The sequence below is a fragment of the Bombina bombina genome, chromosome 5 (assembly GCF_027579735.1).
Source record: "Bombina bombina isolate aBomBom1 chromosome 5, aBomBom1.pri, whole genome shotgun sequence".
NCBI lineage: Eukaryota > Metazoa > Chordata > Amphibia > Anura > Bombinatoridae > Bombina > Bombina bombina.
Window position 1 is genome coordinate 608,837,188 of NC_069503.1, and position 20,241 is coordinate 608,857,428.

Here is a 20,241-nt window from a genome sequence, read left to right on the forward strand (position 1 = left end):
CACTGTGTTCCATGGTATATCTTATGCCTTGGAAATTCTTTTGTACCCTTCTCCTGACTGATACCTTTTAACAATGAGATCCCTCTGATGCTTTAGAAGCTCTCTGCGGACCATGGCTTTTGCTGTAGGATGCGACTAACAAAATGTTGGGGAAGACCTACTAGAACAGCTGAACTTTATTTTGGGTTAATCAGGGGCACTTTAAATGATGACAGGTGTGTACTGACTCCTATTTAACATGATTTTGAATAGTCTTCTGCTATTATAAGTAGCACAGTAAAATATAATTATTTATATATATATATATATATATATATATATATATATATATATATATATATATATATATATATACTGTGTATATATATTTATATATATATATATTATATATATATATATAATATATATATATATATATATATATATATATATATATATATATATATATATATATATATATATATATAAAGTATACTCTATTTATAAGGTATATTATTTTTTTATAAAAGAAAAGTGTGTTTTATTTCTTTCAAAAAAAGTTGCAAATTCAACTATAGTTAAAAAAGACATAGCAAATAGGGGTTGCTACATCTGTAGATTATATATATATATATATATATATAATTTAACATATATGAATATTGTTGCTACATACACATTTTCAATAAGTTTGGCAAAAAGGGTTTGGCTAAACTGATATATATATATATTATTTATAGGACAGTTGAATATAAAAAAAGGCCGTCACTACACCTGTAGAAATATTTAAAAATAGATTAAATCAGTTTACATTATACATTGTTGCTACTTTGGCAGCTTTGCTAAATAAAGTGTTGCTATATCTGTAACATTATAACATAAATATATATTGTTGCTACATCTATAGCGTTATTAAAAATAATATATTTTGCATATATTTAGGACAACAGTCCATCCAGATAAGGTTCTCACTATACCTGTTGGTTATATAAATATACATTTTCAATAAGTTTGGCAAATACAGTTTGGCTAAATGGGTATATTTATTCTCGGCTGGATTCCGAGTTTTGCGTTATGAGCTGTGCGGTGCTAATGTGCAGTTTTTTCTCACCGTTCACTTTCCTACAGTGCTGGTATTACGAGTTTTTACAAACCCGGGGTTAAAAGACAAAAAGTGAGCATTGAACAAAATCTTGCTCCAAATCTGACTTCAATACCAGCGCTGCTTAAGTCAGCGGTTAGCTGGTCGTATGTGCTTGTGCATGATTTCCCCATAGACATCAACGGGGAGAGCCGGCTGAAAAAAAGTCTAACGCCTGCCAAAAAGCAGCGTAAAACTCATTAACGCAGCCCCATTGATTCATATGGGGAAATAAAATTTATGTTTACACCGAACACCCTAACATGAACCCCGAGACTAAACACCCCTAATCTTACATTTATTAATCCCTAATCTGCTGCCCCCGACATCGCCAACACCTGCATAATATTTATTAACCCCTAATCTGACGCTCCGGACACCGCCGCCACCTACATTATACTTATGAACCCATAATCTGCTGCCCCAAACATCACCGACACCTAGATTATATTTATTAACCCCTAATCTGCTGCCCCCAATGTCACTGCAACCTACCTACACTTATTAACCCCTAATCTGCCGCCCCCAACGTCGCTGCCACTATAATAAACATATTAACCCCTAAACCGCCGCACTCCAGCTTCGCAAACACTAATTAAATATTATTAACCCCTAATCTGCCGTCCCTAACATCGCCGCCACCTACTTACATTTATTAACCCCTAATCTGCTGCCCCAAAGTCGCCGCCACTATACTAAATGTATTAACCCCTAAACCTAAGTCTAACCCTAACACCCCCTAACTTAAATATAATTTAAATAAATCTAAATAAATATTAATATTATTACCTAAATAACTTAAAACTAAGGCCTAGATTTAGAGTTGGGTGGTAGCCGTCAAAACCAGCGTTAGAGGCTCCTAACGCTGGTTTTTACCGCCCTCTGGTATTTGTAGCCAGTCATTAAAGGGTCTAACACTCACTTTCCAGCCGCAACTTTTCCATACCGCAGATCCCCCTACGCCATTTGCATATCCTATCTTTTCAATGGGATCTTTCTAACGCTGGTATTTAGAGTCGTGGCTGAAGTGAGCATTAGAAATCTAACGACAAAACTCCAGCCGCAGAAAAAAGTCAGTAGTTAAGAGCTTTCTGGGCTAATGTCGGTTTATAAAGTTCTTAACTACTGTGCTCTAAAGTACACTAACACCCATAAACTACCTATGTACCCCTAAACCGAGGTCCCCCCACATCGCCGCCACTCTATTAAATTTTTTAACCCCTAATCTGCCGCTCCGTACACCGCCGCCAGCTAAATTATCCCTATGTACCCCTAATCTGCTGCCCCTAATACCGCCGACCCCTATATTATATTTATTAACCCCTAATCTGCCACCCTCAACGTCGCCTCCACCTGCCTACACTTATTAACCCCTAATCTGCCAACCGGACCGCGCCGCTATTATAATAAAGTTGTTAACCCCTAATCCGCCTCACTCCCGCCTCAATAACCCTATAATAAATAGTATTAACCCCTAATCTGCCCTCCCTAACATCGCCGACACCTAACTTCAAACATTAACCCCTAATCTGCCGACTGGAGCTCACCGCTATTCTAATAAATGTATTAACCCCTAAAGCTAAGTCTAACCCTAACCCTAACACCCCCCTAAGTTAAATATAATTTTTATCTAACGAAATAAATTAACTCTTATTAAATAAATTATTCCTATTTAAAGCTAAATACTTACCTGTAAAATAAACCCTAATATAGCTACAATATAAATTATAATTATATTATAGCTATTTTAGGATTAATATTTATTTTACAGGCAACTTTGTATTTATTTTAACCAGGTACAATAGCTATTAAATAGTTAAGAACTATTTAATAGCTAAAATAGTTAAAATAATTACAAAATGACCTGTAAAATAAATCCTAACCTAAGTTACAATTAAACCTAACACTACACTATCAATATATTAATTAAATAAAATACCTACAAATAACTACAATTAAACCTAACACTACACTATCAATAAATTAATTAAATACAATACCTACAAATAACTACAATTAAATAAACTAACTAAAGTACAAAAAATAAAAAAGAACTAAGTTACAAAAAATAAAAAATATTTACAAACATTAGAAAAATATTACAACAATTTTAAACTAATTACACCTACTCTAAGCCCCCTAATAAAATAACAAAGCCCCCCAATATAAAAAAATGTCCTACCCTATTCTAAATTAAAAAAGTTCAAAGCTCTTTTACCTTACCAGCCCTGAAAAGGGCCATTTGCGGGGCATGCCCCAAAGAATTCAGCTCTTTTGCCTGTTAAAAAACCCCATACAATACCCCCCCAACATTACAACCCACCACCCACATACCCCTAATCTAACCCAAACCCCCCTTAAATAAACCTAACACTAAGCCCCTGAAGATCTCCCTAACTTGTCTTCACCTCACCGGGTCCTGATCTGTCCAGAAGAGGGTCCGAAGTCTTGATCCAAGCCCAAGCGGGGGGCTGAAGAGTGACGTCCATCCTCGGGCTGAAGTCTGGATCCAAGCGGCGGCTGAAGAATATCCATCATCGGGCTGAAGTCGGAAGTCCATCATTGGGATGAAGTCTTCTATCAAGCCGCATCTTCAATCTTCTTTGTTCCGGAGCGGAGCCATCTTCTTCCCAGCCGACGCGGATCCAACCTCTTCAAGCGACGCCTACTAGCCGAATGACGGTTCCTTTAAATGACATCATCCAAGATGGCGTCCCTCGAATTCCGATTGGCTGATAGGATTCTATCAGCCAATCGGAATTAAGGTAGGAAAATTCTGATTGGCTGATGGAATCAGCTCCGCTCCGGAACAAAGAAGATTGAAGATGCAGCTTGATAGAAGACTTCATCCCGATGATGGACTTCCGACTTCAGCCCGATGATGGATTTCTTCAGCCGCCGCTTGGATCCAGACTTCAGCCCGAGGATGGACGTCACTCTTCAGCCCCCCGCTTGGGCTTGGATCAAGACTTCGGACCCTCTTCTGGACAGATCGGGACCCGGTGAGGTGAAGACAAGGTAGGGAGATCTTCAGGGGCTTAGTGTTAGGTTTATTTAAGGGGGGTTTGGGTTAGATTAGGGGTATGTGGGTGGTGGGTTGTAATGTTGGGGGGGATATTGTATGTTTTTTACTGTCATTCGGCTAGTAGGCGTCACTTGAAGAGGTTGGATCCGCATCGGCTGTGAATAAGATGGCTCCGCTCCACTCCGGAACAAAGAAGATTGAAGATGCGGCTTGATAGAAGACTTCATCCCGATGATGGACTTCCGACTTCAGCCTGATGATGGATTTCTTCAGCCGCCGCTTGGATCCAGACTTCAGCCCGAGGATGGACGTCACTCTTCAGCCCCCTGCTTGGGCTTGGATCAAGACTTCGGACCCTCTTCTGGACAGATCGGGACCCGGTGAGGTGAAGACAAGGTAGGGAGATCAGATTGGGGTTAATAATTGAAGTTAGGTGTCGGCGATGTTAGGGAGGGCAGATTAGGGGTTAATACTATTTATTATAGGGTTATTGAGGCGGGAGTGAGGCGGATTAGGGGTTAATAACTTTATTATAGTAGCGTTGCGGTCCGCTCGGCAGATTAGGGGTTAATAAGTGTAGGCAGGTGGAGGCGACGTTGTGGGGGACAGATAAGGGGTTAATAAATATAATATAGGGGTCGGCGGTGTTAGGGGCAGCAGATTAGGGGTACATAGGGATAATGTAGGTAGCGGCGGTTTACGGAGCGGCAGATTAGGGGTTAAAAAAATATGCAGGTGTCAGCGATAGTGGGGGCGGCAGAATAGGGGTTAATAAGTGTAAGGTTAGGGGTGTTTAGACTCGGGGTACATGTTAGAGTGTTAGGTGCAGACGTAGGAAGTGTTTCCCCATAGAAAACAATGGGGCTGTGTTAGGAGCTGAACGCTGCTTTTTTGCAGGTGTTAGGTTTTTTTCAGCTCAAACTGCCCCATTGTTTTCTATGGGGGAATCGTGCACGAGCACGTTTTTGAAGCTGGCCGCGTCCGTAAGCACCTCTGGTATCTAGAGTTGCAGTGGCGTTAAATTATGCTCTACGCTCCCTTTTTGGAGCCTAACGCACTGAAAACCCAGCCATTCTGTGAACTCTAAATACCAGCGATATTTAAAAGGTGCGGGGGGAAAAAAGCATGCGTAGCTAACCCCCTTTGGCCGCAGAACTCTAAATCTAGGCGTAAATACTTACCTGTAAAATAAACCCTAAGCTAGCTACAATATAACTAATAGTTACATTGTATCTAGCTTAGGTTTTATTTTTATTTTACAGGCAAGTTTGTATTTATTTTAACTAGGTAGAATAGTTATTAAATAGTTATTAACTATTTAATAACTACCTAGCTAAAATAAATACAAAAGTACTTGTAAAATTCTATTGGCTGATTGAGCTGGCATTCTATTGGCATCAGCCAATAGGATTTTTGGCTGATAGAATTATATCAGCCAATCGGAATTTAAGGGACACCATCTTGGATGACGTCATTTAAAGGAATCTTCATTTAGTCGTTGGCCGTCGGATGAAGAGGATGCTCCGCGTCGGATGTCTTGAAGATGGACCCGCTCCACGCCATATGGATGAAGATAGAAGATGCCGTCTGGATGAAGACTTCTGCCCGTCCGGAGGACCACTTCTGCCCGGTTGGGTGAAGACTTCTCACGGTAGGGTGATCTTCAAGGGGTTAGTGTTAGGTTTTTTTAAGGGGGGATTGGGTGGGTTTTAGAGTAGGGTTGGTTGTGTGGTTGGTGGGTTTGAATGTTGGGGGGGTATTTGTACTTTTTTTTCAGGAAAAAGAGCTGTTTACTTTGGGGCAATGCCCCGCAAAAGGCCCTTTTAAGGGCTATTTGTAATTTAGTGTAGGGTAGGGCTTTTTTTATTTTGGGTGGATTTTTTATTTTGTTAGATGGTTTAGAGTAGGTGTAATTAGTTTAAAAGTCTTGTAATTTCTTTATTATTTTCTGTAATTTAGTCTGTTATTTTTTGTACTTTAGATAATTTTATTTAATTGTAATTAATTGTATTTAATTTATGTAATTAATTTTAATTATAGTGTAGTGTTAGATGTAATTGTAACTTAGGTTAGGTTTTATTTTACAGGTAAATTTGTCTTTATTTTAACTAGGTAGTTATTAAATAGTTAATAACTATTTAGTAACTATTCTACCTATTTAAAATAAATACAAAGTTGCCTGTAAAATAAAAATAAACCCTAAGCTAGATACAATGTAACTATTAGTTATATTGTAGCTAGCTTAGGGTTTATTTTATAGGTAAGTATTTAGTTTTAAATATTAATTATGTAGTTAATTGTAATAATTTAATTTAGATTTATTTAAATTATATTTAAGTTAGGGCGGGGGTGTTAGGGTTAGATTTAGGTTTAGGGTTTAATAACTTTATCATAGTGGCGGTGACATAGGGGACAGCAAATTAAGGGTTAATAAATAAAATTTAGGTGTCGGTGATGTTGGGGGTGGCAGATTAGGGGTTAATAATTGTAATGTAGGTGGCGGCGGTGTCTGGAGCAGCAGATTAAGGGTTAATAATATAATGTAGGTGTCAGCGATGTCGGTGGTGGCAGATTAGGGGTTAATAAGTGTAAGATTAGGGGTGTTTAGACTCTGGGTTCATGTTAGGGTGTTAGGTGGTGTAGACATAAAATTTATTTCCCCATAGGAATCAATGGGGCTGCGTTAGGAGCTTTACGCTGCTTTTTTGCAGGGTTTTTTTCAGCCAGCTCTCCCCCATTGATTCCTATGGGGAAATCGTGCACAAGCACGTTTTAGCAGCTCACCGCTAACGTAAGCAGCGCTGGTATTGAGGTGAGATGTGGAGCTAAATTGTGCTCTTTGCTCACTTTTTTGCGGCTAACGCAAAACTCGTAGTCTAGGCGTATGATAGTAATCAACTATATTAAACTTTTTAATATTTTTACATAAGAATAGGTTGAAGTTGACTTATTGCTAAATCACTTTTTATCAAATTTATCAAATTAAACTTTATTTTGAATTTACAGAAATATGTCTATAATTAACATATAGTTAAATTGCAATAGACTATAAAATAAAAAAATAAAAAATGTTCATGACTATTCTCTATTCTCTCTTTCTACCTCTCGCTTGTGAAAATAATAGACACAGAGAGAAAGAGAGAGAGAGAGAGAGAGATACAGAGAAATCTAGTTTTTATTGTTTGAACTCTTTATTATTATAAATAAAAAAAAATCCTCAATTTTGATTGAAACATGATCTTACATGTTCCAAAAGTACATCTTTACTAGGACATGGTTTGTCTGCAAAGTTATCTGGAAGTGATTCGTTTTTAGATTCCCAGGTGATATCTAGTTCTCCAGCAGCCAGACACAGAGGCCCCTACTTATCAAGTCGTCGACTTTCTTGCATTCTACGGCACCAATACGCTCGCCTAAGTTCGCCTAACATCGCTGCCGCGGACCTGAATACGTTCTCCAAAATTATCAAAAAAGCTGTGCACCAAGTACGGTGCTATGAGCAGCGGACTGTTGGTAACTAACAGTCATCGATCTCGCCGCTCTTCGACTTTTTTTACAGTTTTCTTGGTACCCTGTCACTAAACACCCACACTATACTATACTGTTTACCCCTAAACCACTGCCCCCGGACCCCGCCACACATAAATAAAGTTATTAACCCCTAAACCGCTCCCGGAGCCCACCGCAACTCTAATAAAAGTATTAACCCCTAAACCGTAGCTCCCGGAGCCCACCACCACCTACATTATACATATTAACCCCTAATCTTCTGCCTCCTATACTGCCGCCACCTACATAAAGCTATTAACCCCTATCCTGCCACTCCCGGACCCCGCCGCAACTAAATAAAGTGTTTAACCCCTAAACCGCCGCTCCCGGAGCCCACCGCCACCAACATTATATTTATTAACCCCTAATCTGCACCCCCACACTGCCGCCACCTACATTATATTTATTAATCCCTAATCTGCCCCCCTACACCGCCACCACTATATTAAATGTAGTAACCCCTAAACCTAAGTCTAACACTAACCCTAACACCCCCTAACTTAAATAGAATTTAAATAAATCAAAATAAATTATTCCTATTTAAAACTAAATACTTACCTATAAAATAAACCTAAAGATAGCTACAATATAACCAATAGTTACATTGTAGCTAGCTTAGGATTTATTTTTATTTTAGAAGCAAGTTTGTATTTATTTTAACTAGGTAGAATAGTTATTAAATAGTTATTAACTATTTAATAACTTCCTAGTTAAAATAAATACAAATATACCTGTAAAATAAAACCTAACCTAAGTTACAATTACACCTAACACTACACTATAATTAAATTAATTACCTAAACTAACTACAAATAATTACAATTAAAAACAATTATCTAAAGTACAAAAAAACCCCCACTAAATTATAGAAAATAATAAAATAATTTAATTTTTTTTTAACTAATTACACCTAATCTAATCCCCCTAATAAAATAAAAAAGCCCCCCCCCCAAATAATAAAAAGCCCTACCCTATACTAAATTACGAATAGCCCTTAAAAGGGCCTTTTTGCGGGGCATTGCCCCAAAGTGATCAGCTCTTTTACCTGTAAAAAAAAGTAAAATATCCCCGAACATTAAAACCCACCACCCACACACCCAACCCTACTCTAAAACCCACCCAATACCCCCTTAATAAAACCTAACACTAACCCCTTGAAGATCACCCTACCTTGAGACGTCTTCACCCAACCGAGCCAAAGTCCTCAACGAAGCCGGGCGAAGTGGTCCTCCAGACGAGCAGAAGTCTTCATTGAAGCCGGGAAGAAGAGGTCCTCCAGACGGGCAGAAGTCTTCATCCAGACGGCATCTTCTATCTTTATCCATCCGGCGCTGAGCGGCTCCATCTTCAAGACATCCGCCGAATAGCATCCTCTCCATCCGGAGTCTTCTTGAACAATGACGGGCCCTTTAAGTGACGTCATCCAAGATGGCGTCCCTTAAATTCCGATTGGCTTATAGAATTCTATCAGCCAATCGGAATTAAGGTAAGAAAAATCCTATTGGCTGATCCAATCAGCCAATAAAATTGAGCTTGCATTCTATTGGCTGATTGGAACAGCCAATAGAATGCGACCTCAATCCTATTGGTTGATTGCATCAGCCAATAGGATTTTTCCTACCTTAATTCCGATTGGCTGATAGAATTCTATCAGCCAATCGGAATTCAAGGGACGCCATCTTGGATGACGTCACTTAAAGGGCCCGTCATTGTTCAAGAAGACTCCTGATGAAGACTTCTGCCCGTCTGGAGGACCACTTCGCCCGGCTTCGTGGAGGACTTCGGCCCGACTGGGTGAAGACGTCTCAAGGTAGGGCGATCTTCAAGGTGTTAGTGTTATATTAAGGGGGGATTGGGTGGGTTTTAGAGTAGGGTTGGGTGTGTGGGTGGTGGCTTTAAATGTTGGGGGGTATTGTACTTTTTTTTTACAGGTAAAAGAGCTGATTACTTTGGGGCAATGCCCCACAAAAGGCCCTTTTAAGGGCTATTCATAATTTAGTATAGGGTAGGGCTTTTGTTTTTTTTAATTCTTTATTCTGTGAGATTAGCATGACACAAACTTTATCCCTTCAATCCGGGATTAGTATGATACAATTAAAACAAACATCTTTAGTCTTAATACCTTGGGATAAAAGGGAAATCATAATAACAGTGAATCTTAATAGTATACACATGTCACATTTTTCAAAATTTACCTAAAACAAAAAATTAAACTAGTCAGCCAGCTTCCTCCTCACCTCACAAACTCACCCTCTACGCTTTTCCACTAAGAGGTTCTCATTCCCTCAAAATCAAGGTTCCATTCTCCTCTAAGCTGGGCTTCCAGCATATATTCTGAGTTGTGTATGGGATATAGCATTCTTTTCTGTTGGGATGTCCTGAAAGTCTGGATGTAAACTGCCCATTTTTTCATGAAGCGGGCTGTGCGGTTAGAGACGTCCCCTACAGTGTCTGCCTGCTCATATAGTAATTGTGTGAGTATTTCATTTTTTAGTTGTGCCAATGTTGGGACCTCCCTATTCAACCATTTCCTGAATATGAGTTTCCTTGCCAGGAGGATGGTGTTGTGTACGAATACCGTTGCACTCCTATTTAGGCCTTGACTGTCTAAAAGCGTGATTGTAGTGTAAGTGGATGGATCCGAATACCAAGGGCCCCAAACTAGTGTTGTATCATACCCTAGAACCTGGTCAGCTTGGGGCAAGTCCAGATCATGTACACTAGGTCTGGCTGAGTGTGTGCGCATCTGGGGCAATCCTCAGTGGCACTCGGATCCCATTTTCTATAGATTTTAGGGGTGATGTAGGCTAGTTCAAGCATTCTAGAATGTGACTCCCTAAGGTCCATCGACAGTGTGGCTTTTCTGACCTTCTGTATACTGTTTTGAATCTGTTCACCAGTAACCTGAGTTTCTAGCATCTCAGACCCTTTTGTACATATATGCTCTAACGTACGTGCATTATCTGGGGCCTGCAGTGTCCTATAGATTGGGGATATAGATGTTAAACCCTTCGTGTACAAATGACCAATTTGAGCCATCCTGCTAGTTTCCCTAGGGGCAGTTGTCAGGCTGAGTAACTTAGTAATGTAATGTTTTGCCTGTAGGTAGGCGAAATGGTGTGCGCATGGTAAGAGAAAAGTCTCCTGTAAGTGTGCAAAGGTGCAAATGGTTCTCCCATCCCCCTCCAGCAATTTTGACACTCTATCTTAGAGTTCTCCAGACCTTGAATTTTTGTGTAGTCATTCCCGGTAGAAAGTCAGGATTTCCCTGTAGCGGAATGTACTTTATGAAATCATGTTGGCATTACAGCCTACTACAGAGCTTCTTCAATGCCCAAAGGGGTTGTTGCAAAAGGGCGTAGCCAGTCAATATTTTGTCAGTTTTGTCTACTGTCAAATGTGGCAGTATGGCCAAAGACCAAGGTTGTGTTATATGCTGCTCTAACTCAGGTATGTTAAAGTGGGAATATCCCGTCATCCAGTCAAGTACGTATTTTGCTTGTGTGGCCCAAGAGTACAGTTCTACATTAGGGACAGACAGGCCTCCCGAATCTATTACGCTCATCATTCTAGCTGAGTGAATCTTATGCTTTTTATTTTTTTATTAGCCCAAATGAAAGAAAGGAAAAGAGACTTCCAGAAGCTCAGATCCTTCCTATGAAGCAACATGGGTAATATCTGCATGACGTAGAGTAGCTTGGGGAATAGCACCATCTTAATAAGTCTTATCCTACCAGAGATGGATAACGGTAAGTTGACCCAGTGAGGAGTGAGATCAGTTGCAATTCTCTTGAGTGGAATATAGTTTGCGTTATACCAGTCGACCGGATTACGTGTGAGCCGGATTCCTAAGTGTTTAAAACTACTCCCTGCTAATTTGAAGTCATAAGAAAAGGTAGGGATATCATTGGCATGGGAGAGCCAGATTAGCTCAGTTTTATCCGTATTAATCTTGTAGCCTGATATTTGCCCAAAATCCTCTATGATTTTCATCAATGGAGGGATAAGCAATCTGGGATTTTGTACGTACAGTACCATGTCGTCTGCAAAGAGGGACAAGTGTAATGCTGTATCTCCTACCTTGAGACCATTAGTATTCTGATGAATTTTTGCAGCCAGGGGTTCCAGAGCAAGATCAAACAGGAGGGGTGACAAGGGGCACCCCTGCCTTTTACCTTTGTATAGGGCAAATGGGTGTGATGTACTCCCATTTATCCTCACAGCTGCTTGGGGGGGAGTATATAAAGCATTCAATGCTCAAGCAAAATTACCTACGATGCCGAATTGTTCTAAGCTGTAAAACAAGTGGCTCCAAAGGACTTAATCAAAAGCCTTTTCCGCGTCCACTAATAAAACACAGGCTTTCTCTGATTGTGGCACACGACTCTTTCCATCTTTTTCCCAATAATGTGTGAACAATAGTTGTAGCGTACAAACATTTACTACTGATAACCTGCCCTTTACAAACCCTGTCTGGCTATGGTGTATTAGTTCTGGGAGCAATCCCGCCAACCTATCCGCTAAAATTTTTGTGAATAGTTTGTAGTCTGAATTCATAAGCGAAATGGGGCGATATGACCCAGGGGCCAAAGGCTCTCTATCCGGTTTGAGAATAAGACTTATGGTCGCTTCTGTGAATCTCCTAGACAACACCGCTCTTCCCCTTAGTATGTCATTGTATAGTGAGGACAACGAGTCCACTATCTCTTGTTGAAGTATTTTATAGTACTCCGCTGGGAGTCCATCTGGGCCAGGGGCCTTTTCCAGCGGTAGCCCTCCAATGGCCGTCAGTATCTCTTTTATCAAAATGTTAGCATTTAAGCCCTGTTGTTGTGTTTCTGTTAATGATGGTAAAGTAAGATCATCCCAGAAGCTATCTCAAATCGAGAGGTCTGTCTGTTGTGCTGCATAAAGACGTGAGTAATATTGACTAAATACTTTCTGTATACCAGTTGTGGATGTATGAGTGATACCGTCGCTTTTAATGGCTGAAATGTTATTGTGTCCTCTAGTCAATTTCGTCAGTCTAGCCAGCATTCGTCCTGTCTTATTGCCATGTCAGTAGAATCTGGCACGCGTCTTTGTCAAGTCTCTAGCTGCATTTTGGGTTAAATACATGTCTCTATGTGCTTTGGCATCACGATACTTTGTTTTGTTGGTGCTTGTGGGATCACGAAGATATCTGTTTCTTGCGTTTAGTAACTGTCTAAGTAGTAAATCCTCCCTAGCTTGCTTTAGTTTCTTGAATTTGATCATATATGAGATTGTGGCCCCTCGCAATACAACTTTAGCAGCCTCCCAAAACAAGACAGAGTTGTTCCTATGTTCCTGATTTGCTGAGGTGTAGTTTAGCCATTCTCCTATTAGGTAGTTTCTAAAGTTGTCATCATGCAGGAGGTATCTAGGGAAAGACCAACTTGCACCTCCCTCCCTTGGGGGTCCCACGTGAAGCTTAATGTAATTGGGGCATGATCTGAAATAGTTGGGTCATCAATTCCCACATCTCCAACCCTAGAGTTCAAGGACCCAGAGATCAGGAAGTAGTCTGTGCGCGAAAGTGTGTCCTTTGCTGGAGTGACACATGTATAGTTCCTGACCTCCGGATTCCTATCCCTCCAGACATCAGAGAGAAGTAGGGCATTGTGGAATTTGCGTATTATATGTGAATCCTTCTTAGAGTGCATAGTTCTGGCTCGAGTTGTTTGTGTGCGATTTGGGTTAAGGTATCTATCAGCGGGTGTCTGTGGTGTAAGATTATAGTCCCCTCCCAAAATCATTGGAGTGTCAGCCATCTGCAGGAGGTGAGTCCTGAGGTCGCTCCAAAATTCTTTTTTGTGTGTGTGTGGTCCATATACCCCTCCGATCAAGAGTGCAAAACTGTTAAGTAGGAGTTTAAGCAGAAAATATCTCCCTTGCGGGTCTATTAACGTTTGGGTAACTGTGTAGTCTAGATTTTTATGAAAAAGGAATGCTACTCCCCATGCTCGACTGCTGTTGTAGGTGGTGTTGATAACTTCCCCCACCCATCCTTGTTTTAATTTTAAGTGTTCACTTGGTTTAAGGTGAGTTTCCTCAAGAATTGCAATGTCTACCTTTTTTTAATTCAGATATTTTAGTATGGCCTTTCTCTTAATGGGCGATGTGATTCCTCCCACATTCCACGACATTATGTGTACCCCCATTCTCAATCTATGGGTATTATTCTTCTGCACCTATACCTTACATGTGTGTTAGTATATACAAGGCTCAAATGATAGTTAAAATCCTACTGTTCCTGTGTTTGTTGTAATATTACTTACAGTTCTGACATCCCGGGGTCGCCTCCCTATCCAGAAGCCTAGGCTTGATGGGTGGTTGCTCTCAGAAATGGACCACAGCAATACAAGAAAACAAAAACAATGAGTTAATTTCACTCAGTGTTATCCACTCTCTGAAACATCAAGATAAGCAAAAACAGTTTAAACAGTAGAACAATGAAACAAATAACAGAGCTTGATTTCAACAGTCCCCCCCCCCCCCATACGAAAAAGGATATGTTCTGGTGCCTCACAGTTGTGGGAAACCCTGTGTAATTTAAATGGCCTCAGTCTTTAAGATGCTTTCTCAAACCTGTGGAAACAACAAAGAAAGAACGAAAAAAAAAAAGGAAAATGTAGAGAAAACATGTAAAGTTCAATCTGGAAAACAGTTCTCCCAGAAGCAAGATCTAACCGACAGCCTCTGTTTGCTGTCCTGCTTCTGTTGTCTCTTTGAGATTAAGAATGTTACTAAGCATGATGTAAGAGGTAAGTGGGCATTCTTCAATACAGTCAGATACAAACATGGATGCAGTTATTTCTTCACCTCTCCACCTCCTCAATATGCTCAGTTTCCTTCTGCTCCACTCTGCAAGGATTCCATGCCTTCATGTATGCCTGAAGTTGTGAGATATCAAGAATGCAGAAATATGAAAGGCGCTTGGAAGCTGAGGGATACGTTATAATCTATCTATAACTACTTTATTTTGTCTTTGACCAATAAAAAATATAAAAAGATGAATTGTAGTTTATCAAAGTTTATATATGTGTATTTATTTAGGCCCAAATATAAAATTAAAGCAATTTGTACAATGAATCCACTGGTTCTGTTCAGATAATAAATCCAACAACTCTGTATAAATAATAAATGAGATTTAATCAATATAAAATTACATATAAGTAGAAATTCAATAACATAAAGTTGTGGCCACAACTAAAAATAAGCTTGTTGTAAAACGATATAGACAATTCTCTGAAATACATCTAAACCATAGATAGTAACAAATATGAGACTCTTATCTGATTTTGTAATATACTTAAAAACACATCCTGTAGAACTTTAGATGACGCTAATAGTGAAGATTTATTCATAGGGTGACACTTAAATAGTGAAGAAAGCACTTAATAGTGAAGAATTAAAAAGTCTTTTTAAAAAGAAACAGCCGTGAATTTGTTTCTTTGTGGTATGGGTGATTGTATCAGAACATCAAGTCTCATATATAAATTGATACAAATTATAGGATGATGTGAAAAAGACTGGCGGTTCTCCAGTGTTAGGTTGTGACTGAAGTGTAATAGTGCAATTTGTATCCAAATTCAGTTGTAACACCTTTCACATACAAAGTGTAGAATATAATGATAAATACTGGTTTTATTTTTTGTTTAGGTCGATGTATACTTCTATTCGATCTTGTCATAAAGCCACAACATTGCATTTTACTAACAAGTATACTAATATTTACAGAAGCAAACTGCTATTAATACTGGACATACAATTTTGGAGGATAATATCAACTGACTTTGAACACAATCACTGCTTCACTTAACACACAGCTGCACAAATATTATCATCGGAGAACTCTATATACATAAGATCGAATAGAAGTATACATCGACCTAAACACCATACAAGTTGGAACATGTTATAACATAACGTTAATTACAGTAACTAATTATCAATCTTTCTCACACAAGGAAAACGGAAATAAAACCAGTATTTATCATTATATTCTACACTTTGTATGTGAAAGGTGTTACAACTGAATTTGGATACAAATTGCACTATTACACTTCAGTCACAACCTAACATTGGAGAACAGCCAGTCTTTTTCACATCATCCTATAATTTGTGTCAATTTATATAGGAGACTTGTGATGTTCTGATACAATCACCCATACCACAAAGATTGATTAAATCTCATTTATTATTTATACAGAGTTGTTGGATTTATTATCTGAACAGAACCAGTGGATTCATTGTACAAATTGCTTTAATTTTATATTTGGGCCTAAATAAATACACATATATAAACTTTGATAAACTACAATTCATCTTTTTATATTTTCTATTGGTCAAAGACAAAATTTTCTAAGTAGTTATAGATAGATTATAACTTATCCCTCAGCTTCCAAGCGCCTTTCTTATTTCTGCATTCTTGATATACAATTTTCGACTAAGTGGAGAGATCTTAGTCCTATTTGAAAGGCTTAGAGGGTGAGACAGTGTCCAGACTCCTTTGTATAATTTATGAAGTTGTGATATAGTATCAAAAAACTTTGGGCCTTGGCTAGTTTGCAGCGTAAGCCGGGCTGGGTAAAGCAAAGACACTGACTCACCTTTCTCCAAAAGTTTTCTGCAATAAGGCGAAAACTCCCGTCGTTTCTTGGCCACTTCGGCCGAATAATCCTGGAACAAGTGGAGTTTGGAGCCTTCATATTTCAGATCTTGTGTCTGCCTGTAGGCTTTGAGGATCATGGTCTTATCCTTGAAATTAAAATATTTTATCATCACTTGCCTTGGAAAAGCCCTCTGCTCGTTATTCTGCAGCATGGCTCCCACACGATGCGCCCTTTCCACCGTACAGGGAGTTTTTGCCCCGGGTAAGTCCAGCAATTTAGGTAGCGTTGTTTCAGCAAACTCAACCAAGGCAGCACCTGGTATTGATTCTGGGAGACCCACCACTCGAACATTGTTGCGGCGGGATCTATTCTCCAGGTCATCCAGTTTTTCGTGCAGCAATTTGTTTTGCCTTTGCAGTCGTGTGATACTAAGTGAGGATTCTCGTTGTTGCATCTCTGTATCTGCCACCTTCTGTTCCACTGTGGTCAACCTAGTAGAAAAAACTTTAAAGTCCGAAGACAGGGCATCCAATCCCGTTTTTATCTGCTCATTCTTTGGCAGGAAAAGGGCAGATAATTGTGATACTATCGGATGGATATCCTGCAATGGAGGGTCCGACAAATCAACTTCCGTGTGTGTCGGCAGATGTACTTCCACTTGATTTTTTTATATGGAGTGTAATACCTTTGCATGCAAGCACTGATATGACCCAATCTTGCCTCCAGTAACTTAGGTTGATACAATATGATGGGATGTTGATGAAGATAACTGAGGGGATAATCTGGGGGGTGGTGAGAGATCACAGGGGGGGGAGAACTCCGGGAGTTTACTCCATCATATTTGACACCTTACAAGTTCAACAATCTTAGACAGTGCCTATTCAATGGCTCCTTGACCTCCCCACTGCCACAAACTCTCTTCTCCCAATTTCTTAAAAAGTGGATCAAAATGTCTCAAAATGTCTCTTATGAGGGTGAGAAAGTGTCACTGATGTGTTGTTTGCCAGACAATTTTGCGGTTTGACAATTATGCCACTTCACCTCCCACAAATGTTATCTGTAAGCAAAGGCAGCCCCTGTCAAAACGTTAATGTTTTCCTGTACTTATTCAGTTATAAGTCACAGAGGACAGATTTGGCCCTTCGTCTGATGGTTCTAGCGACTATCTGCGCAGAGATTACATACAGGACTGTGTACTGTCTTGCCCTGAATGTAGCTGTGAGTTTAGTAAGGGCTGGAACACTCCAGGACCACAGTCAGTGCGTGCCAAGCTGTGTTTTTGAAGCTGCGTAGGAGGCAAGATGGTGACTACTGCACACACTGTGAATAACCTGACATGTCCTGGGGCTCCCGTTATTTATTTAGACAAGCTTACTTGTTTTGATGAGGCGTGCCTGCCTGCCTATGCTTCTCAAATCCTCCCTGTAAGCCTTCCTCTCACACTCATGGTGGGAAAGTCTGACTTTAGTTGTCCCGGTGAGCCGTCCTCCTGTTTACATGTACTAAGCGGTGGGGGAGTAGCTGTTATCACTCCATACCGTGCAGTGTACGGGCAGGGTTAGGTGATCCCCCACCAAGGAAAGTGGCTTTTTCGGGCCAGATATTGACGTTTTTGATGCGGTATATAGGGTATAGAATCGGAGCTCTCCAGTATGCGTCTATACCTGTTGCCCGCACACCGGAAGTCTCAGGGTAGGGCTTTTTATTATTTTGGGGGGCTTTTTTATTTTATTAGGGGGATTAGATTAGGTGTAATTAGTTTAAATTTTTTTAATTATTTTATTATTTTCTGTAATTTAGTGGGGGGGGGGTTTGTACTTTAGATAATTGTTTTTAATTGTATTTAATTGTATTTAGATTAGGGAATTAATTTAATTATAGTGTAGTGTTAGGTGTAATTGTAACTTATGTTAGGTTTTATTTTACAGGTAAATTTGTCTTTATTTTAACTAGGAAGTTATTAAATAGTTAATAACTATTTAATAACTATTGTACCTAGTTAAAATAAATACAAAGTTTAGTGTAAAATAAAAATAAACCCTAAGCTAGCTACAATGTAACTATTAGTTATATTGTAGCTATCTTATGGTTTATTTTATAGGTAAGTATTTAGTTTTAAAATAGGAATAAATTTATTTAATGATAGTAATTTTATTTAGATATATTTAAATTATATGTACGCTAGTGGGTGTTAGTGTTAGGGTTAGACTTAGGTTTAGGGGTTAATAAATGTAATATAGTGTTGGCGATGTTGGGGGGGGCAGATTAGGGGTTAATAAATGGAGGTAGGTGGCGGCAGTGTAGGGGGGCAGATTAGGGGTTAAACACTTTATTAGAGTTGCGGTGGGCTCCGGGAGCGGTGGTTTAGGGGTTAATACATTTATTAGAGTCGCAGCGGTATGGGGGGGGCAGATTAGGGGTTAATAAGTATAATGTAGGTGACAGCGGTCTCCGGGAGTGGCGGTTTAGGGGTTAAACACTTTATTTAGTTGCGGCGGTGTAGGGGGCGGCAGATTAGAGGTTAATAAGTATAATGTAGGTGGTGGCGGTGTAGGGGGTGGCACATTATGGGTTAATAATTATAATGTAGGTGGCGGCGGTGTAGGGGGGGCAGATTAGGGGTGTTTAGACTCGGGGTACATGTTAGGGTGTTAGGTGTAGACATTTACCATAGGAATCAATGGGATATTGGGCAGCAGCGAACATGAGCTTTTGCTGCTTTCTGACTCCCATTGATTCCTATGGCATCCGCCGCCTCCAGGACGGCGGATTGAAAACCAGGTACGCAGGGCCGGAAAAGTGCTGAGCGTACCTGGTAGGAATTTGATAACTTCCAAAAGTAGTCAGATTGTGCCAAACTTGCATTCGGAACATCTGTAGTGACGCAAGCATCAATCTGTGTTGGACTGAGTCCGGCGGATCGTATGTTACGTCACTAAATTCTAGTTTTGCCGGTCTGTAGGGTTTCATAACTAAGGCGAATCAGGCTCGCCACAAATACGCTGTGGAATTCCAGCGTATTTGCGGTTGACAGCTTGATAAATAGAGGCCAGAACATCCACAAGCATCAGAAATATGTGGTCCATTTTCATATTTTCATAAATTGGTCTCATTTTCCATTCTTGCTTGCTTTTTGAAAAGACTGGTTCAAGCTTCAGTTCACCAAAATTGCCACTGTTTATGGTTTGTCTTCGTATCCTTTCCTGTATACATTCGCTATTGTTATTATGATCCAGGGCAGCTAATTTTGTTTGAGCCTCCATTTTGAAATGGATGCATTTTGGAAGATACTTTAGCACTAGGCTATGGAATACTTCAATAGCTCCAGTATGACAGAACTGTGATAGGCTTTTAAAATCTTTATCTCTTCTTGGATAACAAACAACCTCCTTCAATGACTCAAATGCTTTGCTTTTTGGATCCAACCAAGCCATTTCACGGTCTTTATCTTGATCCAAAGCAGAATGTCCACAATGCTTCATTACATCTTTACCTTGCCAGTGATGTATGTTACATATATGATACATTATTGAACGCCAAATTTGTTTCATTAATTCTTCATCACCTTTCAACTTCATACTTGCTGACCATAGATGATTGATTATGTTCGAAATCCACAGAGCAAGTTTGCGACAGTTCTTTTTTGCAATGGTATTTAGTTTCTTTCTAATGTTCTTCCCATAGTGCCAAATGTCAAATTGGTGATTGACAAAATAATACTCTTTTCTAATAATTTTTATTTTACTAATGTGACAATCTGTTGCCAATTGAAGTACCACAATGGATTTGTTGAGAATCCTATTTATGCTTCTAAGAAAGCCTTGGACTCCATGGCTACGGATGACGAATCCTCTGTGACCTGAACTACATTAAAATCGACTATTTTTTTGTTTCATCTCCAATTAGGGTGT